A 15,000-nucleotide genomic window follows, 5' to 3' on the forward strand; every position below is an offset into this window, starting at 1 on the left:
CAGTAGAGGGGGCAGAGAGAGAAGAGGGGAGGGGAGGGGAGGAGAGGGGGGATAGTAGAGGATAGGAAAGGCAGCAGAACACAACAGACACTAGTATGGCAATATGTAAATCAATGGATGTGTAAGTGATGTGATTCTGCAATCTGTATATGGGGTAAAAATGGGAGCTCATAACCCACTTGAATCAAAGGGTGAAATATGATATATCAAGAACTATGTAATGTTTTGAATAACCAACAATAAAAAATTAAAAGATAAAGAATCAAATCAGGGTAAAAAAAAATCTTCATCATAACACTCTGAACTAGGTTTTATAGATGAAACCAAGGAGGTTCATTTTCGTACCCTGGAATTGTGCAGTGCACACCCTGCTCAGAAGCTCCTGGTTCTAAACCACTTAAGAATGGAATTGTCTCCAAAGGGAGAGTATCTCTCTGTTCTCTTCCCACTTTTGATGACCATGGCTAGAGGGATTAATAATGAACAGAAAGTCCAATTAGCCTCGCCCATCACATCAGTCCTGGAGCGAAATCTTGCTTCCTTTAGAACCCTCAGAAAAGACTCTTCTGTTTGTATGTCATGTTAATGATTAATTGATTGGTTAACCAATTAACTAGTTCCTATAGGGTGTCCTGCCCTCCTTTGTACCTTCTGTGTGTCCTGGTCAGGGTCAGTGGCCTTGCTCACATACGTTATTATGTTGACCTCAAAGACCCTGAATGAAGTACCCCTTGGAAATGTGAACATGAGAAAGTCTTTTTACTGAGGAAGCTGCTCATTTTGTACCTGTGGAGAGCAGAATTTTCTGAAGTGCAGATTAAAGTTGGTTGGGTATTGATGGAAAATGTACCATGGTGCCTGCCTACAACAGAGGGTGAGTCCAGGCTCTGCCTCTGAGCAGTTCCCAGAGGGTGCTGAGCAGGAAGGAGGCTAGAGAAGCAGGGAGCTGTGCAGGGGCCCTTGGGACTGCAGAGAGATAGCAGAGGCAGAAGAGCTCACAAGATCTGGCAGTGAGCCGTGTGCAGTGGCGCACTCATGTAATCTCAGCGGCTCCGGAGTCTGAGGCAAGAAGATCATGAGTTCAAAGCCAGCCTCAGCAAAAGAGAGGCACTAAGCAACTCAGTGAAAACCTGTCTCTAAATAAAATACAAAATAGTCCTGGGGATGTAGCTCAGTGGTTAAGTGCCCCTGAGTTCAATCCCTGGTATATAAAAAAAAAAGTGTTCACAGGGACACTTGGTACTGGAAATTTTTACCCGAGATATGGACCAACTTATTCTGCTTGCTACTTTGGCTCCACAGCTCTCAACTCTAAATCTAACTCAACTCTGGTGCAACCAATTTCTTTGCAAGATGCAGAGCAGGTCCAGTGGTTTTCATACCGACTTTGACAGCCAAAACTTGAACAGCAGCTCAGCCAACTCACAGGCCTCCCAGCTCTCATTTGCTCCACTTGTGCTACTTTTCAAAACCACATATGCCCAGACTACTAAGGTGGAACTCAGGTCACCCCAAACTCAGCAAGTCTACTCCTAGGTAAATACCCAACTGAAAAGTAAAAACTCACCAAAGACATACAAGAATTAAAATAGCTCCACAAGGAACCCCCAAATGCCCAATAGCAGCTAAATGAGTAAACTGTTGCAGTATGCTTATATAATGGAACAGCACACAGCACTAAAAAGGAACAAGTCCTATAATGGATGAGTTCTGTAAACTCTGTGTAGAGCAAAATGAGCCTGATAGAAGGATAACACCCTGCATAATTCCATTTTAGTTTTATATTAAAAATCAGGAAAAATTAATGCATGTATTAGAAATCAGGATAGGGCTACCCCCTTAGAAGGGCAATAACTAGAAGAGACCAATAGGGGCTGCTGGGATTCTGTGTGCTGATGACATGAGAATCTCACTTTGTCAACATTCCTCAAACACTATATTTATGATTTGTATACTTTTATATGATGTTACATTTCAGTACAATAGTTTTAAAGGCTACATCTGCCTAAATTGTCTTTAAAAGCTACAGCTACCTAAATTTATCCCCATATGTGTGGTCTGGGGTGAGGTCCAGTGACCTGTAGTTTTTTAAAGATTCTTGAGTGATTCTAATGTACATCTGGGTCTGGGAATCAGACTAGAATCCCTATTGGGTTTAGATTTCCCAAATTTAATCTTTTTGTTTGCATACTGAAAGAATTTACTCTTGCTTTTTTCTTCTTCTTTTTTTTTTTCTTAAAATAAGAATGAAGTAGCTCCTACAGTCCTGTGCACCAGACATTTCCTCGTGCCTGGAATGAACAAAGGTTGGTCAGGCATCCATTCCTAGAGGCTGTCTGTGTCGGTACTTGATTATCACAAGTATTTGTTCTTCAGAACTTCAGGAATCCAAAGAGAATTAATTTATCCAACTAGTCAACAAGCAATTATTGAACACTTTTTATAAGAAAAGCTAACAGTTGCTGACTTTTATGAGGCACACCCTAGGCCTGGCTCACACCCATACCCTGTGGGCGTGTTCTATCCTTTAAACACAGGGAAGGACAAGTGCATGGATTCTGGAAGCAGAGTACCAATGTTGAAACTCTAGTTTTGCAACCTCGTTCTAGGACTTTGGGAAAGACACTTTACCTCTCCGTGACTCAGTTTCCTCATCTGTAATTTGGAGATAGATTCTTGAAATTGGGTTGAGGAGTAAATGATGTTTGCCACCCCCAAAGTGTTACTTACCATGTTAGCCATCACAAAGGTCCTCTGAGGTGGCTATGGTAAAAATGCAGATTTTGCAATTATGGAAACCAAGCTTAGGGAAGTTCTATTACTTGTCTTGGGCTGTGCTGCTAATAAACAGCCCGGTCAGGATTCCAGGCCAGGTAGCCTGATCCCTGCAGTTGTTGACATCGGGCTCTCTGTCTTGTACTGACATATTCTACCCTTGCCCCGTGTTTGGATGACACACGGATTGAATATCTGATGAGGAGATTCCACCGATCAGATCTTTGAAGAGCATGGAGAGCCGGAATATTTCATGCACCAACTCAGAGTGACAAGCCCAGCCCCCTGCAAGCGAGAAGGCCAGCACCACCCAACTGAGCCACATTTCTCAAGATAGAATGAAATGGGTAACTTTTTTTTTTCACAGCCTGAAGTTAAAAATACCTTTTGAAAATGAGTTTGTCGGGTCGTGTTGCATAACACTGAGTGGTATTTATAGGTCGTGAAAATGAATATGAAAACTCATATTTTGATTTCATCTTAGAAGTGGTGCTTTCATTAATAACTCTGACTTGAATTTTTCCTTGCAAATTATTGGAATTTTATACTAAACTTGACAATTTTTTTTTTTTCTGACTGGAGCTGGGGTATGGAGGGAAGAGGGGTAGGGCTAAGGAAGAAGCACATTCCTAAAGACACTCACATGGCCAGTTTCTGAAGCAATTCCATGTGTTCCTCATGTAACCTGAGAACAATGGGGGTCAGTTTGTCCCCTAATGTTGAATATGGCTAATTGGACAGGTACAAGATTGCATTCATTCTTGAGTTAATTTTAAATAAAAGGTTTCATTGAAACAATATCTCTCAGTAAAAATTTAGGCACTAACAGGCAAAAGTGTGGACCTCAATTTTTTATTATATAGATTCCAAAGTAAGTTTGTTGGCTGATACATTAGGAATCTCTCTCCCCGCCTTAATACAAAGTGCTGCTGTGACTCTGTTGGTTTCTACGGGAGGGTTGCATTTTACCAGGAAATGTAGTTTGTTTTGCCAAGTATTAAAGTGATTGATTATAATTCTTTTATTAGATACTTAGGTTTCCCTTACTTTTTAATATATTGTTTAAAAATAAACAATTTAGGCCTTTATAGGCCTCCTGCCGCCCCAAAGCTCCTGTTTCAGCCCAGGGAAGGTTTCTTGCTGATCAGATTTCCCTCTATTCTTTTCTTTAAGCAAACACTGAAGGCTTTCAGTAGCTGCCCAAGACATCACTTTAAAAAAAAAAAAAAAAAAAAAAAACCCTGAAGGCAGTCTGAAAAGCCTCCAAAAAAGCATGACATTCAATCAAAGTTCAGTAAGGAAAGTTTTAATGAATAAACTCAGTAAATTAGAAAGCACTGCGGCAGAGTGATTAACTCTCATTTGTGCATTAGTGTTGAAATTAATTAAAATGTTTAAGCCATGGGAGGCAGGCTACCTCGTCGGGACCTGGCTCTGCCCTCAGAGTCTGTCTGGATCCAGGAGTGATTCATCTTACACAGATGAGAGGGGATAAAAGGGAACGAACAGTTGGGACAAATGTGTTTTCAGCGGTGCTTAGCAGAAGCGGGGAGCTCGGGGGACATGAGAGAAGGGCCCCTGGAGTGTCACAGGGCCACGTGTTACCCTTGCCCGGAGCTGCTGCATGGAGAGGACTCCGCACGTGCCTTCCTGCCCTCTCCCAGGGACTGAAGGCCACGCATAGCCACTTCTCTGCCAGACGGAAGGAAGGCTGCAGTCGGCTCCTTTCAAGATCACTCACAAATCAGCCTTTTCCAGGCTCTTTTTAAACCTGCTTGCCACCAAAAGCGTTCATGCGGTGACGTGAAACGGTGGGTTGGTTGCCCTGGTGGATTTCCCTAAGATCAACTCCACAGAATGGATGAAAATATAATTGCCTCCAACAGACTCTCAGACACACAACAATGGATTTATTGTTATATTCCCTTGACAATGTGCAGAACAGAAACCATCTTTTCAACAAACCCCCAATATTCCATTCCCACTAGGTTTTTAAATATCTCCTTAGCTCGATTTCTTTCTGGAACTATGGGTCTGTGGATCTTCTTATAGAAACCCATTACCATGTGGCTGTTTAACAAATCCATGCCCGCTTAAAATTATAAATGACAGTCCATTTCATAAAGAGAAAAGTCCTTTCTGACAGGAAAACAATCTCAGTTGGTTCTCCTTGGATAGCAAATGGCTCTTGTCAGGTTTGGCGGTTTCTAAAAATCATGTAGCCACACACTACCATTCCTATATCAGAGGTCCAAATGAAGGGGTTTGAAGAAATTAGTGGCCACCTGAAAGTCTGAATTATTTCCACTGGGAGAAAATCATCATGATCTGCTACAGTTCCATGTTCATAACTTTTAAAAAACTGTCTGTCTTCCTTATTTTTTGCTCTATAGATTTCTTGTCAGCCACAATGTCAGAGGTCACTGCCAGAGTGTCCCTTTGGTACCCATTAACTATAACCAGCAAACTTGTTCACTATTGATCCACTATGTCTAAGTATCTATTATGGTGGATATAAAAGGTGGCTTCACATCTTTCTAAACAGATAATTCATAAAGGCCAAGGGGTCATGGCTTGTGATATATTATTCTTTCACTGTATCTGTGACTGAGTGGAAAGAGAGAGAGGAGGAGAAGAGGGTACTAAGGGTCACAAGTGTTAGACTAGAGAGGTAGAAAGTTGTGCGTCAATTGGACACATTAACATCCATATAAATAATAAGAGGCATTAATAATATTTGTTCATGACCTCATTATCGATTCATTCTACTCCGAGGCAGAGGTTCCTAGAGTGGATGAAGACAGAGCTGATTTTTTACCACCAAAGTTCAGTTGAGGTTGAACTCTTAGATGGAAGTCAACTAAAGACAGTAAAATATATTCTGGTAGTCACATATTGGGTCCCAGGATTGATAATTTTTGCAAGCAATGCATCATGTGGGGCAAAGCAACTGTTCAAGGAAACAGAAGCCTCAGATAGAATCCCGTGTTAAGGATCTGCCTGGGCTCGATTTGCTCAGCACCTCCCCACATCCCCTTGGGATTGTTTGATTCGTCGTGTTGTTTAACCTCTGCTGGTTTATACTGAACATTCAGCAATACGCTGCAGAGCCCATTGTGAATGTTCCCCACGTTCCCCTCCTAAAGTACAGCATCTCATTAGAAGAACAATAAGGATCTGACGAGCAAGCCCGGCTCACAAGTGAGCTGACACTGGCCTCATTGAATGCCGTTTATGGCCTTCCACCTACTGGAAAACCAGGAGATGGTGTGCTTTCTCAAGACTACAGTTTGGAGGAAAGTAAATTGAGATGAATCATGGTGAGATGAGATAGTTAAAATGTCATGCTCCATAAGTTTGAATGCATCCTTCAAGTTCTGAACAGTAAAACGCAACAGAACACTGAAGCAAGAGAAACAAAGAAAAAGCAGATTACTAACAATACCAATCCTCCTTCCTGGACAAGGAAGCTTCGTGATGGGGGAGGAACAAACAATGTCTCTCCAGAGCCAGCCTGGGTTGGTGTACCTGCAGGCACATGCCCACGTACCAGTGTGCTCACACACACGCCTTCCCTATTTTATTTTCTCTTTACCACTGGACTTCCTTATAGCCTGAAAAGAAAAAAAAAAATCTATTATGGGTAAAAAGATGATACATGAAAATCATGAGATTTCAGAGACAAACAATAAGCCATTAATTTTAATTCTGTTTATAAATACTAGCCAGTCCCTAGAAAAATTACAAAGTGCCCCCATTGAAAATGGGAACCAGCAATGATGTGGGGTTTTATTGTTGTTGTTTGTCTTTTAAATATTTTTTTGAGTTGTTGATGGATTTTATTTTATTCATTTATGTCTATGAGGTGCTGAGCATCAAACCCAGTGTCTCATACATGAGAAGCCAGCACTCTACCACTAAGCCACAACCCCAACCCAGCAATGATGCATTTTGAGGATCGGGAGAGGCCCTTTTGGCTAAAGGAGAGGGGTGCAGGAAGGCTCAGGGGAAGGCCTGAGCAGCTGTGGGAGCTACAGAATTGCTTTGCTGATTTCTCTCTGCAGAACCCCACTCATTCTAGTATCTACCAACTCCATAACTCTTTAAGTTAAAACATCCTAAAAGAAATCCAAGAATGACCTATTTCCTGGAAGCGACCAATCTACCTTAGCATTTCTTCTTTATGTAAAACCTGGTTATTGGGACAACCTAGGTCTTGAGGGAATTTCCCTCTAGTGTTTGTGGCTCTTAACATTTCTGTGAATCAAGGAGGCTTTTGAGAATATAACAAAAACTGTAATCCCTCTCGTGAAAAATGTAGATACACACAAAATTTTGCATCTATCTTAAGGATTCATAAGTACTCCTAAAGTGGCAACACTTAAGAACCCCTATTCTGAATAAGTTAAAAAAAAAGAAAATCATTGATAGACTCTTCTTCAATTCAAATCAAGAAAAATAAAATTGTTAAAGACATCTAGAAGGGCAGATCTGGGAAAATTGTAGAGAACTTTTTTTCAGACACCACATAATACGGTACTTAATAATCATAAGATCCAGTGTCATGTTAGTGGTCTCTATGGGCATCTCTATTCTTCATAATAACTTTTATTTTTATTTAATGTTTGGCAATATTGTAAAAAGTGACTACTGTTTCAAAATGTGACCTCAGTGAGGCTTAAAAGCTACTGAATCAGATTGAATCAGATGAGATATGAAAGCGTTCAATATAATGTATGACTTAAAGCTATGTTTTTAAAACTTTAATAGGAAATGTCTGACTCTTAGATCACTGTTTCTGAAGGCTGGCAGACAGAAACATGTCTTTGAAAAGATCTAATTTATATACCAAACAGGGATCCAGCAGGTAGAAATAGTGCCTTTCTTCTTTACCTCACACAAATCTCAACCTTTGCTTTGTGCAAACCTCCCCTCCAGCAGCATTCTAACATTATTACTCATCTTTTTTTTTCCCCCAAAGCTTTTCCAGGTATTGGGCTAGATGGTGGGACACTGAAATAAACAAACCATGGTCTTTGTCCTGGGGAGGCTTGTGGTCTCATGGGTGTACACACCTACATGGGCACAGGTGGGAGCATTCCTTCCTTCTCCACCCAGACAGGACCCTCCATCTTTGTTCAGGTACCTCCCCTCCTCTGCCTAAGCAATGTGAGCAATGTGGAGCTGATCCTTACTAGAACGAGCCAATCACGGTAGTCTCACATGTACACTTGCCTGTGGTTGGTTCAGGCATCTTGGCTTCAGCCAATCATCACTTGATTGGTGATGGTAACTGGTCCAGAGATGGGCATGGGACCTCAGATGGCCTCATCATACCAAAGGGAAAGACAACTGGAAGGAAAGTTTTTTCTTCCCCCTCTTTGAGCATTGCCCCAATTGCTATTAGCAACTGTCTTGTGACCATCGAGGAGGTTAGCCTCAATGGTCACAAGACAGTTAAGACATCAGAAGGGCAGATCTAGGAAAATCATAGAGAACCAAGCTTGAAACCCTGATTGTACCACGTCTGAAACCCAGTGTACCTGCAAATGCCATTTGTGAAATAGATCTACTATTCTGATCCTTACTGGAGTAGGGCTTTTTGTCCTATGCAGTTCCCAAACTTCTTGATTGTTCTCCCCATCCTTACAGAGTGACAGCACCCCTGGTATGCTCAGAGAACCTTCACAGAGCACTGGAAACAGTCATTCCTGTGGGGACTTTCTGGAAGAGGAGATACTTGGGCTGAGGTTTGAAGGTTGAGTAGGAGTTAGCTGGGCAGATGTAGAAGGGCAGGGTGTTCTAAAGGGAAAAGCAAGTAAATGGAGTCATGCTTCTGCCTTCAGGGTGTTGAGGAGATGAAGGGAGGAGCTGGCCAAGGCCAGATCATGAAGGGCCCGCACTTTACGTCAATATGGATTTCCTACCACGGTAACTGGGTGTCCCTGAAGATTATTAAGCTCTGAAGTGGTGTGATTGGTTCTACATTTTAGGTACATTGCTGAGGGCAAGCGTGTAAGTGTGGAAAATTCTGGAGACAGAGAGAGCAGTTCAAAGTCTCAGCTGTCTTCTCCCAACAAGAAACAGCTTGGGTTCTTCCTGGGTAGTAACAGGGAAAGTACCTGTGAAGACCTGTCAGAGCTGTCACTGTTGGTCAAACTCTGTAAGATCAGGTCAGGGAATACTAGCTGGGTGCTCATGATCCAGAACAGGCAGTCAAGACTGAGCCCCTTACTTGCTGTGTGGTCTTAGACTAGCTGTTTAACTTCTCTGAGGTTCCATCTCCTTGTCTATAAAGTGAGGATCCTAATAACTACCTTGCGCTGTTTGGGTGAATAAAATGATACTTTTAAGGAGAAAATTAAGCACAGAAAATGGTAGAGACTATATTAATGATTCACAGGATGACTGAGTGACTGACAAGAAGAATAGTTTTTTTCTATTTATACTAAATAGGTGGTTATCAATTTGAAAATAGCAGACCCAGTACTTGGAAAATGTAACCACCAGATGAACAAGTTAGCACCCATATTTTCTGACCTAAATTTCTTTTTTCCCCCTTTCTTATCTTTCCTCCCTCCTTCCCTCCCTCCCTCCCTTTCTTTCTTTTTTTCCAAGATGGGTCCACCCTGAGGGATTACAGAAGCTTTTTCTCAATCATCAATGCAGATGACACTTTGCAGCCCTGTGGCTATGGCCTTCCATTCTTGGGGCTCCAGAGGAAGCATTATTGTAAATTGTTTGGGAATGAATTGATTTGGAGTTTTCCATGTGACACCCACAGAGTGCTTGAAAGATCAGGTCCGGCCCAAGTGCAAAGGATGCTTGCTGCCCAGGGGTTTGTACAACCTACAAGTTGAGGAGCTAAGAAGAATTTGTGCCATTTTCCTTAAACAAAATCCTGGGTCTCCAAAATTGATTGTGCCCATTCAGGACACAGAAGGAAGCAGGCAGAAGGAAGGGCTGTGGTGGGGCAGCAGGGAGCCAGTGCCAACCTTCAGATTCTTTCACTTCAACAGAAAGCTTGGAGGTTCAATGTGAAGTTGCTGGAGCTTTGCCATCAGAAGCATCTGGGTTTGAGGTCTGGTTCCCTTACTTACTAGCTGGGTGATCTTGGGCAAATGATCTAACCTCTCTGAGATGTGACTTTTCTCACTTGTAAAAATGTGTTATACCTGCCCCAGTTCATTAAGTGAGAGTATACCTATTCCCAGGAATATTATATTGGTTAAATAAAACACGCATGTAAAAGAATATACTCACCATAATATATGATATGTGATAAACAAATAAGTTATTATGCTTAATGAACATCAGTAATTTGGGGTCAGATAGCCCTGTCTATCAGCCCTCTGGTTTCCTTTTGTGGAATTACCCATCCTAATCAGGTGTAGTCGCCACACCCTCTAGCATGCTGTCACCTTGGGAGTGAAGGGTCACAGATATTCCTTTCATCACCTAGTAAGCCATGAGGTGACCACATGACCTGTACTCAGCCAGAGTCTCTCTGGGGACTCCGAATCAGGGACAGAGTGAGGGTGGAGAGAGCAGTGGGCACAGCCTGAGGAAGACCCTTTCCTTTCACCGGGGTGCTTCCACATTACTCCTGCAAAGCCTTCTTTGACTTGGACCTAAAGGAGTCCAGTTTCTGTTACTTGTAACCAAAGAAATGGAGCATTTTTACTTCCTGACTCTAAAAAACAAGCATTTTCTTTCTTAGCTGCTTCTCTTGTTCACTCCAAGGCACATCCTGTACATGGCCCTATCTAGAAGGTTCCCTGGACACAGCCTCAATTGCTACAGCTTCCTGCATGTCTGCAAGATGCCCTTACTATTTTGATGCCTATATTCCGCCCTCAGCCTCCAATAGGCAAATTCCAATCATTATTCAATCCCCAGTCCAAATGCTGCTTGCTTGGGAGGCATTCAGTGACCACCCTTGACCCAGCAGCGCCTGCCCCATGCCTTCACTGAAGCATCTACTGCACGCACCCCATGGCATTAGAGTTAGGTTACCTGCTGCCGCGTGGAGAGTGTGTTGTGGGAATGGTCTCATGCAGCTTTGTATCTTTAGTACCTGGTTCAGAGTAAGAACACAAAGCATTTCTGTTGAATTAATTGGTGAATGGATGATATTTCTTATAAATCTATGAATTGTGCAGTCTGTGGGTGAGCGTTTATACTTTAGGCACTCTGGATCATTTGGAAACAGTAGGCCAATTCTGCAGGCCCCCCACTTCTGTCAGTAGTGGTGAGTTTTCTATCCTTGTTGTAGTTATCCAAATTGACTATCTGGATTGATCCAAAATCTTAAAGATTGTTGTTATAGTGTCTTCTTTAAGAGTCACACAACACCATGGTTACAAAACCACAGGTTCTAATCACATGCCAAGCACCAAACAGATATTAGTTAATTTAATCCTCATAGTACTTCTATGAAGTAGTTGTTGCTGTTCTTCCCATTTCACAGACGAGGAAACCAAAGCACCATCATGTAGGAAGCAAGTGGAAGGGTGGAGTTTCCCTCCTAGGCTGTGCTCTTCCATCCAATATTACCTGCTTGATGTCCCTGAGGATTGAGAAGACTCTCAGCTCATTCTCTCACCACTCAATCCAGGTCCACAACTTGGGATGTGATAGTGGCTCATGTCTGGGGGTCTGTCTTCCTCCTTAGAAGCATTGACAATGCGTGCAGAACATGAGCAAAAGAGCTGGCTTTTCAGCTCAGCAGCAGTGAGATGGTAAAGAACAAGGGGGATCCTTCCATACTTGATCATTCTGAGCCACTGAGGTACCCAAAGATGACCATTGTGTCAGGAATAATCACATTATTTATTGGCCCTGGCTAAATTCACCAAATTGGATTTGATAGGTAGTAGAGGGCAGTAATCATGTGAAGTGTTGAAGTCATAGAGTCTTGAATGGGAGGTCTGGCTCAGCCACCTGCTATTGTGTATGTGGTCTTAAGCAAACTATTTAACCATAACCACTGAGTGACTCAGTTTCCTTATATGTAAAGTGGAGCATAATAAAACTCTTTGGATTATGGGTTGGTTTTAAAAATAAAATGAGATAATTACATGGAAATTACTTGCCTGGCACCTACTAGTGATAATATTATACAAATATTATACCAAAAGTTTGTGTTCATCATGGGAGATTGGTGACCAATGGAAGTTTGGGTTTTTGAGTGAGCAATGGGAAGAAAATGAGCAGGGAGGTGAGAAGAGAGCTTCCCATCCACTTTGCTAAGGAGAGCACAGGTCTTAAGAATTAACACCCCTGCCTGCAGTCCCATCACAGGGTACCCCACCCATTCCACGGTTTAGGGTTTTCATACTCGATTCTCAGAGATGTGACTTTATAGGTTTATCTATACAGCAAACCCAATTTCATTTTTAAATACTTTTTTTCTCTCCTTCAAATTTCCAATTAAAAAAAAAAAAAAACCTTCAATAAAGAATGGTCAGAGCTGGGCGCAGTGGCGCACACCTGTAATCCCAGCAGCTCAGGAGGCTGAAGCAGGAGGATTGCGAGTTCAAAGCCAGCCTTAGCAACTTAATGAAGCCCCAAGCAACTCAGTGAGATCCTGTCTCTAAATAAAATACAAAATATGGCTAGAGATGTGGCTCAGTGGTCGAATTCCCCTGAGTTCAATCCCCGTATCCCTCCCCTATTAAAAAAAAAAAGTTTGGTCAGAAAGGGTTATTTTCTTACTAGTGCCTTTTGCCAAAAAGTTATATTTTTCACAATCCCTGTACTGTCTGTTGTGACTACCGGGACCTAGGTGAATTTAGCACCAGAAGGCAAGATTTGCCTGGAGTTTATCAGAACATATGAGCCCTGGTCCTGGGGTTGGGGGGTAGGTTCAACCCCAACCAGACCACCTAAACTTCCAACTTCACACATTCCAGATTCAGATGCAGAGAACCTTCAAATGCTTCCTGAAGGAACCAGACCTCATCACAAAGCTCTCCATCATCTGCAAAACAAATATATAAAATAATGTGTACTTTAAAAGTAAGAAATACATTCTCTTGATGCCTCTGTCTCAGCTTTTAATAACTACAGTTTACATGGCTCACAAATTAGACCCATTCTCTGAGAGATCTTTGGGTTGGAAATTGGGATAGAAGTGACTATAAATATGTGAAGGCCTTTCTGTACTCTGAAAGCCTCAGACACACTTAAAACATGTTAATAAACCCCTTTTGTGTACAATTTGATAGAATGAAATTCCCTCTGTTGCTGTCCTCTTTCTGTTCTCAGGGGCGCTGAGATGAGTTGGGGTGCTGAATAGCATTCTCAAAAGGCAAATCCCACAGAATGGGGAACCTCTAGGGACTGTTGGGTGTTGTCCCTGACATCAGTGTGAACTTCACCAATGGGATGTGCAACTACTTGTAATGTGAAAATTAAGAGAAATCTAGACATCATATTCCTGTGGGGGCTGGTAACCACAGGAATTGTCAAATGGCATGAACTGTGTCACATACAGTAGCCCAAGGGACTCTGAAGAAATTCAGATGACTAAAGAGTACTGTATCTTGAGAAGCTCCCATATTACCCACTGTGTTCTTTGAGGTTGAAATTTTCAATGACTCTTAACCTCTACCCAGCTCTTGAGTCACGCTGCAAGGATTGTAAAAAGGAATCTCTCAAATGTAAGGAAGGACCCACAGTGCTTGTGTGTTTCACACCGGGTGAACGTGATTCTGCAGATTCCAATTAGGAAATGCTCCCCTGGTCCTTCTCTTAAGGGTGTGAGGGACAGGAGGGGCATCCCAGAGCTGTATTTTGCATCGTCTGGATGATTGTAAAACTCCCTACCCGCCACCCCCCACCAACCAAAAAAGAACCATCAGCTTCAGTGCCCTCCCCCACCGCCTCAGTTCTCAAATACTTTCATCTTGTTCCCAGAATCCTCTAAAGTAAATAAGATGTCCACCCAGATAATGGAAACCCCACCAGCTCTCAGTTAGTGCCTTTTCATGCCAATTAAACACATTTTATTCAGTCACCGTAGATGCATCAATGGCTGCATTCGGAGACGCCAATAGGGCTGCAGCAGACATCAGCCTAGCAAATGAAATGTGTTTCATGTGAGTTTTCTCTCGTCTTATTCTAACCACTTGGCAACGGTCTCAGTTGAAAACATTGATTCTGAAAGATGTATATGGATATATAAACTGATTAACCAGCTTATTTGCTACTGATTACTGATAAAGATCTCCGAGTGCTTAATTTAAATTAATACTTCCTTCATTAATGAAAATCCAGCTTAGAGCATTAAAAAAAAAACTTGACAGATGCATTTATTGCACAAACATACATTTATCTATGCCAGGCCAATTGAACAGAAAATCATATTTGGTTGGGGCTATAATTGATAATGATTCTACAATTATCACTTTGGTTAGGTGTGCGTTGTTCCCTGGAGTTCTTCTGATAGCTTAAAAAGGTTTTCTCCTGTCAGAGGCTGGGAGGAGCCCTTGAGAAGTCAAGGGAAGTGGGCAAGGCCACCTCAAATATGTGGTCACATTTGAGACAAGGAGCAAGATGTTCTGGTTTCCCTTCCCCCTGCCCTACATCCTCCTGTGCCTTAAAAAAACAAAAAGGAAGAGTGTCTGCCTTTCCAGCGTAGTAAAAATTGGAAAGGGGACAAAAGATGTCAAATGTTAAGACCCAGGGATTAAACAAAATTGGGTTATTGATTAACCAGTGTGTTGGTAACCTGATGTTTGTGGCAGCCAAATACCAGAGTCTCCCGTCTTGGAGTTTATGGGCCAATTTCTCCCAAGATGAGTGAGCTTGTTGTGCTGCTGCCAGTGGACTCGCCAGAGGCCGGCCAGCCCAGAGTGACAGCGACTTGGTGTCTGGAAGCCCCACTGGGTTGTGAAATGAACAAGGCCCTCCATGCCCCCGGATCAGACCCGTGTGAGCCCCAGGGGGCTCTGGGAGCGAGCATCTCCCAGCTCCTAAAGAGCCGACATATATCCTGCCTTTAAGACAAGACTACAATTGCAAATCCGAGAATATAAATTACACTTTCATCTTTCTTTGGTTTTCTTTCTTTTGCTTCAGTTTTCATTCCAGGATAAACTTTCCTGTCAAAGGGACATTTCTGATGTGTCAAATTCACCACTGTAATGAACAGGTTGACAAATGTGGAAGGTGCGCAGACATTTGGGTCTGCGGCAGCCGCCTGCAGCCAGAGGAAACCGT

At 42.4% G+C, this 15,000-nt stretch overlaps 1 long non-coding RNA gene across 1 annotated transcript; it reads left to right on the plus strand.

Moving 5' to 3' along the window:
* The first annotated feature begins 4,538 nt into the window (after positions 1-4,538).
* On the plus strand, positions 4,539-14,833 carry LOC125610405. Its single transcript, XR_007340428.1, has 2 exons — positions 4,539-4,586; positions 14,526-14,833. It is a non-coding gene; the product is annotated as an uncharacterized LOC125610405 (long non-coding RNA).
* Positions 14,834-15,000: the final 167 nt, after the last annotated feature.

The sequence above is a fragment of the Marmota marmota genome, unplaced genomic scaffold (assembly GCF_001458135.2).
Source record: "Marmota marmota marmota unplaced genomic scaffold, marMar, whole genome shotgun sequence".
Classification (NCBI taxonomy): Eukaryota; Metazoa; Chordata; class Mammalia; order Rodentia; family Sciuridae; genus Marmota; species Marmota marmota.